Source organism: Convolutriloba macropyga, chromosome 6 (assembly GCF_964194025.1).
Source record: "Convolutriloba macropyga chromosome 6, txConMacr16.3, whole genome shotgun sequence".
NCBI classification, from domain to species: domain Eukaryota; kingdom Metazoa; phylum Xenacoelomorpha; order Acoela; family Convolutidae; genus Convolutriloba; species Convolutriloba macropyga.
Window position 1 is genome coordinate 11,436,943 of NC_134473.1, and position 10,657 is coordinate 11,447,599.

Sequence of the window (10,657 nt, forward strand, 5' to 3'; positions counted from 1 at the left end):
TCAAAAACGGGGTAAACAAGTAGCGCCCAGAGGCATCAAGTTCTTTTAGAGCCTTAAAGCTCATTAATCTCGAGTATGCGATTCACTGCAACTGTTCTAGAGATGTATTCTCATGGTTTAAAGAGCGGGTTCTTTAAAGAGTTTGACCCCCCCCCCCCCAACTTCGGCCCTCTCCCATATCAGCCCCCATCACTTCACCCCTGTCCACCCTTAATCCGCCTCTGCAAAGGCCCCCCCTCAATCCACCCCTGCCCCAGTGCGGTCACCTCCAGCCCCTTCAACTAAGCCAAAGCTAGCCTCGTTAAACCGTACGAAGCCAACCACTCGCTGGTCGTTTGAACAATTTTGCTTGATAAGTCGGTTTTCACAGAAATTAGGTCTGTTGCAATCCAGCCATATACATTTGTTTGTTTACGTAACCAAGATTCCAAGTAATAACATGGCTGTCTTAAAGCATTGAATGATACAAAATGTTAAGTAAAAATTATACCCAACATTCAAATTACCTCAGTTCAAATAAACTGCAATTAGGATCTCAATTCGAACGTTGGGAGATTTCATCTCAATTAAATTAGAATCTCAAATTCTTACGATGAATGTTCTTCCAATAAACTTTATGTGACGCTTTTGGTCTGATTGTTCCGACGCCACTTATGGGGGGGGGGGAGTCTTTGCTGAACCGGATTTCTTTTGTTCAGTCAATTTTAGCTGATCGATTCATTTACCGAAGAGATTCATTTTTGAGTGGTTGTAGGTTGTGTTTTTCGCGCGGAGCCGAACCCCCTTGAGGCCGAGTTTTTGCATCAATAACATGTTTTTTAAACTTAATTGTTCTGTTTTCGATTTTCTTCTTTTTCAGCCTTCACTTCTTGATCTTGAGCGGGACATTAATTGATGTTATTAATTGCTCTCAAACCAAGTTTGTAGCAATTATATTACTGATTTTGACTTTATGTCGAAAATATTAACTTTTCGGCCTCAAAAACTTGGTAAACAAGTAGCGCCCAGAGGCATCAAGTTCTCTTTGAGTCTTTCAGCTGACTAGTCTCAATTATGAGATTCACTGGAACTGTTTTAGAGATGTATTCTCATGGTTTAAAGAGCTGGTTTCTGGACCCCCTCCCCCCAAATTCATCCCTGTCCCATATCAGCCCCCCTCATTTCACCCCAGTCCCAACATCTGTACATCGTTCATGCCGTAAGTACTTGCGTTCCCGTGCAGCCAGAGGCCCCCTTGCTGACCCACTCAGTCCGCCTTTGTGCAAAGCACCCCCTCCCGCTGCGCTCACCTCAAACTCCTTTAATTAAGCTAAAGATAGCCTCGTACCTAGCTGCTGACAAAGCCAACCGCTCGCCGGTCGTTTGAAAGAAATTCGCCTGATTTATGTCGGTTGTTTCAGAATTTAGGTCTGCTGCAAACAGGCCATATATATTTCGTTGTTAGCGTAACCAAGATTTTAAGTATTAACATGGCTGTCTTAAAGCATTGAATGATACACAATTTTAACTAAAAATTCTACCAAAATATCAAATTATGTCAGTTCAATTAAAAGCTATTAAGATCTCAATTTAAACGTTTCCGTTGGAGATTTCATATCAATTAAACTAGAATCGCAAAAATTCTTACGAATAATGTTATGCCAATAAATTACATTTGACGCTTTTTGTCTGATTGTTCCGACCACTCTTATGGGGGAGGAACTCGTTGCTCAACTGGATCTTTTTGTTGTCAATTTTGGCTGATCGAATTAGTTATCGTAGAGAGTGGTTTTTTAATAAAACCCGTGTAGCGTAGAATGTAAAATTGCATAGCCTTTTCGAAACTTGGCTTTTTCTGGTTGTTGAGGATTAGAGATTTTGTGAACATTTCAATTTTGCTCCCATTCTGTTCCCATTCTTGCGCAATTGTGTTAATTTTCATTAATAAAGGGCTCTGGTAAGCCTAAAGTGGCATCAAGGCTATTCGTGGTTTCTTAAAATGTAACAGATTCGAATTTGGAACTGGTTATTCGGTTTTTTAGCTGTTTTTGTGGCTTGCTTTGTTCAGCTATTCGACTTCTTCTGATTTTATCTCGTGATTTGCTGGCGATGTACTCTAAATTCATGCAATCAATTCGAATGGTGAACATATGCTGTTGTTTGAATCGGTCTGTTGTCAACTAAAGATTTTGTTGACTTGACTGAATTTTGTTAGTATTTTAAAAAAAAATTGTCCATTTTTTCATTGTTTTGTTACGGAGTTCCCATGTTGACTGGTCTCAATAACATTCACATGAATTTTAGCTGACCTAAATAATGTTCGTCGTTTATATTTTATGTCATTTATTACTTTGAACTCATGTAGATTAGTAAAAGTTAATTTTTTGATCTTTGACTAAAAATGTTTTTTTTTTGTAGTTTTGTTACAGTCTCTGTAAAGAATGATCTCACTGTTCTTTTAGTGGAAGAAAGACGCTGATTGATAGCTAGAGCTTTTAGCAGATGGAAAATGTGACTTGTTACTCAATTTTTTCAAAAAGAACAAGCAAATTTCGATTTTGCTGGTTTTGCCCTTCAATATCCCTTGTGAGCCTTCACAGGTCAAATCGTAGTAATATCTGAATCATTTCTTTTGCTAGAGAACTTGGAAATTCTTTGGAAGTTTTGATTGTTTTCATAGGACAGCAAATGTTTTCCGACTTTATTTTAGAAATGTTACCAGATTTTAGGAAAAATAATCTTTTTCGACCTCTAAATTGTCCTCATTAGCCAGATGTCCTGACTGCTTAAAACTGGTAAACTTGTGCAGTTTTTTGTGGTTCATGGAAATTTACTTTGGGGATGTTTTTGGTTTTTAAAGCTTGAGCTTTAAAGTTTTTCGAAGAATTTGGCAGTTTTATTCAGGATTTTTGTTTGTGAGTTTATTTGATTTGATAAAAGATTTGTTGGAACAAGTTTTTGGCATGATCCAGTGCCTGATCTAACATAGCTAACTCCTGACCCAATTTCTCTGATTATCTATCTTGGTTGACTTGTAATTGAATGATCTTTCTCTATTTGATGTGCAGAGATAATTTTTAGCTTCAAATCTAATGAATCTTAGTTGAGCTCTTATTTTTTACTCACAATCAATTAGTGGTGAGAAAAATTTAAGTACAATGGAAAAGCTACAGGAGAAATATTAGTGTTCGAATGTTTTTATTTGGCAAAATTTGTTTTCACCTTGATAAAATTGTCATTATACATCTTATGAGGTTGCGTTAGATATGTTTTTTGTCTGGCGTTTCATTGGATCTAGTGTCCTTTCCTGATATTTATAAGAATTGTTGTACTATGCATGTTTTGTATAGACATCCTCTTATTAAGAGTCTATCAAAATTTAAATTACAAAAGGTCTTTTACTGAGTTATTCTGTCCTTATTGTGATTGGATATTTTTTTGACTAGGAATGTGCGCCACTAATGAGTTTGTTGACTGCGACATAAAATCGTGTTTTCATATAAAATCTGTAATGTTCTTTTCCATTACTCATTCTTATTGTATTGATACTAAATTTCAATACTAATAGGTCTCATTGACAATTTTACGAGGTTTAAAAAACTAAATGTCTTGTTATAGTCAATGATATTGAAAACTTTGAATCTGTTTCATTCAGTACAAATTTATTTCTTTTTATTTTTGGCTAATTTATTGTAGGTTTGGTACAGTTTGATCAAGAAAAGACCCGTTGATTTAGTTACTGGAATAAAGGAATCTTAAGAGTGGCTGAAGTTCATAGTTAAAGTTTTTAAGACCTGACTAAAAGTCTTCATAGGATAAAAATGAGGCACATCTGCATCTAAAATTCCTGTTCAACTGATTGGGAAACAAACATATAAAAATGATGTCTTTCGTTTCATAAAAATTTTGAAAATTTTGAGTTTTGTCTTTCGTCGGTCTCTCACCCATTTGGCTTTTGGCTTGTTTGGTTGTTTTAAATTGCAGTTATCAATTATTCTGATTTTGTACAAGATAATTTTTTTATCTTTGACTATAGATGTTTTTTTTCTCATTTTGTTGCAGTCTCTGTAAAGAATGGTCTCACTGCTCTTTTAGTGGAAGAATGATGCTGATTGATAGCTTGTGTTTTTGGCAGATGAAAAGTGTGACTTGTCACTTGATGTTTTCAAAAAAGAACAAGCAAATTTCGATTTCAGGTAATTTTCTTTTGATTTTGCTGGTTTTGCCTTTTAAACTCCCTTTTCAGCCTTCAAAGGTCAAATAGTAGTCAAATCGGAATCTAATTTGTCTTTGCTTTTGAAGCTTTATTGGAACTTTGGAGTGTATTCATAGGACAGCATATGTTTTCCGATTTTATTTTAGAAATATTAACAAACTTTGGAAAAATAACTTTTTCTCGACCTTTAACTTGTCCTCCTTACCGATAAATCCTAGCTGCTTCAAGCCGTAAAACTTGTGCAGTTTTTTTGCTTCAATGTGGAAATCTTTTCTGGGGTTGTATTTAGTTTTTCGATGAATTGGGCAGCTATTTTCAGGATTTTTGTTTTTTTTCAGTCTGTGGGTTTAGGAGATTTGCTTTGATAAATGATTTGTTGGAGGAAGTTTTTGGCAAGATACAGTGCCTGATCTGACATAGCTAACTCGTGACTTAATTTTTGATTATCTGTTTTGGGTGACTTGTAATTGAATGATCTTTCTCTCTTTGCTGTACGGCGATAATTTTTAACTTGACTTATAATCTAATAAAGCTTACTTGAGCTTTTATAATTAAATCACAATCAATTAGTGGTGAGAAAAATTGAAGTACAAGGAAAACGTCAGATGAAAAAATTTAGAGGTCAAAATTTTTATGTTATTTGGCAAAATTTGTTTTCAACTTGATAAAATTGTAATTATACATCTTGTGCGGTTGCGCTGGATTAGGGCTTTTGACGTTTCATTGGAAATAGTGTCCTTTCTTGACATTTATAGCAAATTTCATATGCTACGCATGTTTTGTATCGACATGTTCTCATTAATAGTCTATAAAAATTAAAATTACAAAATACTTTTTACTGAGTTAATCTGTCCTAATCGTGATTAGATAGTTTTTTGATGTCTTTCGTTTCATTAAAAATTTTGAAAATTTTGAGTTTTGTCTTTCGTCGGTCTCTCACCCATTTGGCTTTTGGCTTGTTTGGTTGTTTTAAATTGCAGTTATCAATTATTCTGATTTTGTACAAGATAATTTTTTGATCTTTGACTATAGATGTTTTTTTTTCTCATTTTGTTGCAGTCTCTGTAAAGAATGGTCTCACTGCTCTTTTAGTGGAAGAATGATGCTGATTGATAGCTTGTGTTTTTAGCAGATGAAAAGTGCGACTTGTCACTTAATTTTTTCAAAAATGAACAAGCAATTTTCGATTTCCAGTGTTTTTCTTTTTTTGCTGATTTTGCCCTTTAAACTCCCTTTTCAGCCTTCAAAGGTCAAATAGTAGTCAAATCGGAATCTAATTTGTTTTTGCTGTGAAAGCCTTATTAGAACTTTGGAGTGTATTTATAGGACAGCATATGTTTTCCGACTTTATTTTAGAAATATTACCAGATTTTGGAAAAATAACTTTTTCTCGACCTTTAATTTGTTCTCCTTACCGAGAAATCCTAGCTGTTTCAAGCCGTAAAACTTGTGCATTTTCTTGGTTCAATGTGGAAATCTTTTCTGGAGTTGTATTTAGTTTTTCGATGAATTGGGCAGCTATTTTCCGGATTTTTGGTTTTTTTTTTCAGTCTGTGGGTTTAGGAGATTTGCTTTGATAAATGATTTGTAGGAGGAACTTTTTGGCAAGATACAGTGCCTGATCTGACATAGCTAACTCGTGACTTAATTTTTGATTATCTGTTTTGGGTGACTTGTAATTGAATGATCTTTCTCTCTTTGCTGTACGGCGATAATTTTTAACTTGACTTATAATCTAATAAAGCTTACTTGAGCTTTTATAATTTAATCACAATCAATTAGTGGTGAGAAAAATTGAAGTACAAGGAAAACGTCACATGAAAAAAATTAGAGGTCAAAATTTTTATGTTACTTGGCAAAATTTGTTTTCAACTTGATAAAATTGTAATTATACATCTTGTGAGGTTGCGCTGGATTAGGGTTTTTGACGTTTCATTGGAAATAGTGTCCCTTCTTGACATTTATAGCAAATTTCATATGCTACGCATGTTTTGTATCGACATGTTCTCATTAATAGTCTATAAAAATTAAAATTACAAAATATTGTTTACTGAGTTAATCTGTCCTAATCGTGATTAGATAGTTTTTTGATTAAGTATGTGTGCCACTAATAAGTTTGTTGTCCTGGACATAAAATCGTGTTTTCATTTGAAAGTAAGTAGTTTTCTTTTCCGTTAATTTCTTCCTTTTGTATTGATACAAACACTCCCAATTACTAAGAGGTCTTATTGACAATTTAATGAGTTTCAAAAAAGTAAATCTTTTTATAGTCAATGAGATTTGTTTCAGTAAAAAATTAATTTTTCTGGCTAATTTTTCTGTAGGTTTGGTAGTGTGAGTAGTTAAAGACCCGTTGATTTCTATACTGGTATAAAGGAATCTTAAGAGTGGCTGAAGTCCATAGTTAAAAATTTTAAGACCTGACTAAAAGTCTTCATAGGATTAAAATGAGGCACATCTGCATCTAATTTTCCTATTCAATTGATTGGGAAACAAACATATAAAAGTGATCTCTTTCGTTTCATAAAAATTTCGAAGTATTTGAGTTTTGTCTGTCTTTGTTCTCTCACCCATTTGGCTTTTTGCTTGTTTGGTTGTTTTAAATTGCAGTTATCAATTATTCTGATTTTTAAAAGATAATTTTTTGATCATTGACTATAGATTTTTTTCTAGTTTTGCTGCAGTCTCTGTAAAAAATGGTCTCACCTTTTTTTAGTGGAAGAAGGATGCTGATTGATAGCTTGTGTTTTAGCAGATGAAAAGAGTGACTTGTCACTTAATTTTTTCAAAAATGAACATGCAATTTTCGATTTCCAGTGTTTTTTTTGCTGATTTTGCCCTTTAAACTCGCTTTTCAGCCTTCAAAGGTCAATTAGTAGTCAAATCGGAATCCAATTTGTTTTTGCTGTGGAAGCTTTATTGGAACTGTGGATTGCATTCATAGGACAGCATATGTTTTCCGATTTTATTTTAGAAATATTAACAAACTTTGGAAAAATAACTTTTTCTCGACCTTTAATTTGTCCTCCTTACCGAGAAATCCTAGCTGCTTCAAGCTGTAAAACTTCTTTTTGTTATATCTGTTCTGGGGTTGTATTTAGTTCTTCGATGAATTGGGCAGCTATTTTCAGGATTTTTGTTTTTTTTTCAGTCAGCGGGTTTAGTTTATTTGATTTGATAAATGATTTGTTGGCGGAAGTTTTTGGTAAGATACAGTGCCTGATCTGACACAGCTAACTCGTGACTTAAAATCTGATTATCTGTTCTGGGTGACTTGTAATTGAATGATCTTTCTCTCTTTGCTGTACGGCGATAATTTTTAACTTGACTTATAATCTAATAAATTTTCTTGAGCTTTTATATTTTAATCACAATCAATTAGTGGTGAGGAAAGTTAATGTACAATGAAAACGTCAGTTGAAAGACTTTAGAGGTCAAAATTATTTTTTTCTTAGCAAAACTTGTTTTCAAATTGATAAAATTGTAATTATACATCTTGTGAGGCTGCGTTGGATTTGGGTTTTTGACCGTCCATTGGTTCTAGTGTCCTTTCATTATATTTTTAGCAAATTGCATGTGCTGTGCATGTTTTGTATTGAGATGTTCTTACTAAGAGTCTATGAAATTTAAATTTTCAATATATTATTTACTGAGTTAATCTGTCCTAATCGTGATTAGATAGTTTTTTGATCAGGTACGTGGGCCACTAATGAGTTTGTTGTCTTAGACATAAAATCGTGTTTTCAATTAAAAGTATGCAGTTTTCTTTCTCATTAATCTATTCGTATTGCATTGATACTAACAGTCCCAATTACTAACAGGTCTCATTGACAATTTAATTAGTTTTAAAAAAACTAAACTGTTTTATAGTTTTTTCAGTAAAGATTGAAATTTTTTCGCTAATTTTTCTGTAGGTTTGGTTTAGTGTGAGTAATATAAGACCCGTTGAATTCTGTACTGGTATAAAGGAATCTTAAGAGTGGCTGAAGTTCATAGTTAAAGTTTTTAGGACCTGACTAAAATTCTGCAATTGCTGTTCAACTGATTTGCTGTTCAACTGATTGGGAAACAAACATATAAAAGTGATGTCTTTCGTTTCATAAAAATTTCGAAAATTTTGAGTTTTGTCTTTGTTCTTTCACCCAATTGGCTTTTTGTTTGTTTGGTTGTTGTCAATTATTCTGATTTTGTTCAAGTTCAACTTGTTTTCTAAATTGGATGCGTAATTAAGACTTCCGAACATATCCAAATGACAGCGAATGGATTTAATCTTTGCTAATGAGGATAATTTAGAAGTTGACAAAATATCGCATTTTCTCCAAAATCTGGGAATAGTTTTGAAACAAAGATTAAATCCCTTCGCTGTCATTTGGATATATTCGGAAGTCGACATATGGGTATTGACCGGACCGAACAGACCGAAATATAGGTATTCGACAGACCGAACAGACCAAAATTGCCCTTGGTCAGACCATTGTGAACGGTCGCACCGGACCCCCCTGTCCGCAACCCAAGTCAGTCTGACCAATACCTCTCTTGGGTCGCGGACTTAGTCTTGGGTAACATTTTGTCTGTTTTTTTGTTTTTGCATTTTGTGTGTTTATATGAATTGATAACCAGTCAGCCAATACAATCGTTTGATAAGTTTGAAGGGCAAACTTGACTCACCTCAATCGTAACTCACTTCTTGATTAAATTGTTCGGTTAACCTCTATTTGATTTTGATCTGATTGTGATTTCTCTATCTTGTAAGGGTAAGTTGTTGCGATGTATCAAAAGAGTACAAGATTTTAGTACAATATATAAATGAGCTCGCATATTAGCTGCGTCCTTCTGGTTCAAATTTAGTCAATTCAGTATTTAGTGGATATGAGAAGAGCTTTCAAGACCTTGAAAGTAGTGGATAAAACAGGGGTTACAGCCACCAGTCCGATTTGGCTCATTCCCCCTCACAAATTCGGGAAAATGGGCCAAATTGATCTGTCGACTGTAACTCCTGTTTTATCCACTACTATACTCTCAATCAAAAACAAAAATTAACCACAAATAAGCCCCAACCCGCATGATTGCGCACGCCATTTGCACGCGCACTGTTGCGCATGCTCCCCTTACTCAAAATTATGCGCAAGCATGCGGAAATGCGCTTATCTCTTTATTCTTCTAATAGTTTATCTATATCTATACCTTTGGCTTTTAATTTAGAAACTATATAATATTTACAAAACTCTGTTTCTTCTTTTATGGCTTTGGCCAGATCTATATCCTTATGAGATTTTTTTATATGACTCCTTAATCCATTAAAGCTAATAATAGAAGAACAATATTCACAATTAACCTTTTTTCAATTGCTTTCTTTACATATTGATTTATTTTTATCAAAAGTTGTTATTTGTTTTATAACCTTGCAATTATTACAAACTTTTTTTGTTATAACAAAATTGATATTAGCATATGTGGGTTTAGGCTTGGGGTTAGGCTTAGGGCTAGAATTAGAATTAGAATTAGAATTGGAATTAGAATTAGAAGTGGAATTAGAATTAGAAATAGAATTAGAACTAGAATTGGAAAGAGAACTAGACTTAAAGCCAGAACTAGAACAGTTTGTTTCATGTGAATGGAGTCCGGCTTCACAGATTGGCGAAGCAAGTTCCTTGATCCATCAACCGGCTTCGCCGATTGGCGGAGCAAGTTCTTTGATACAAATTCTTCACAATGATTCATCCAGACATGCACACCCACTAATTTTATCCTTATGTTCTATTTTATAATGAAAAGCTAAAGTAAAAGAGTTCCACATTTATAATTACACTCTAAACATTCTATAACCATTATTTATAACAAGCCAAAATTTCAATTTTACAATTCCAATCTAAAACAAACAAAATTTCCATTAAAGCTATCGTATAATCTATGGAGCAGACAAACCTAGCTAAAGTTTCCTTACTTAACTTATTAAGAGTATTATATTTAAATCTTTTTTTTAAATCATCCAATCCCTTTTTGTTTAAAGTACAAGTCTCTTCATTCAAATATTTGGAGGAAGTCCCATAAGCATAATTGATTAAAGTATTTGTTCTTTTTAATATACTGCTTGCACCCGCTGCTACAAGACCAGCAGTTTTTACTGTTGTATCAGGAAATTTGAAATTATATATCATAAAACACGTACTTAAAATTCCGCTTAAGTATGATACTACTTTTAAAGCATTAGCTTTAATTGTTTTCTTAGTTAGAACATCATTCTGAATTTTTATTCCTCTTGATGTAAGAAGTTTATTAAAAAGAACTGAAAATTATTTATATTATTAGTATTTCTAACTGTAGCATTATTCATTAGTGGTTTTATATAATCAATAATTTTATTTATCTCATCTCTTTCTAATTCATCTTTTAAACTATGAGCTTTTAATTCTAGGAAACCAACTCTCGAGTCATATATGATAGTTCTATTTCTATCAATAA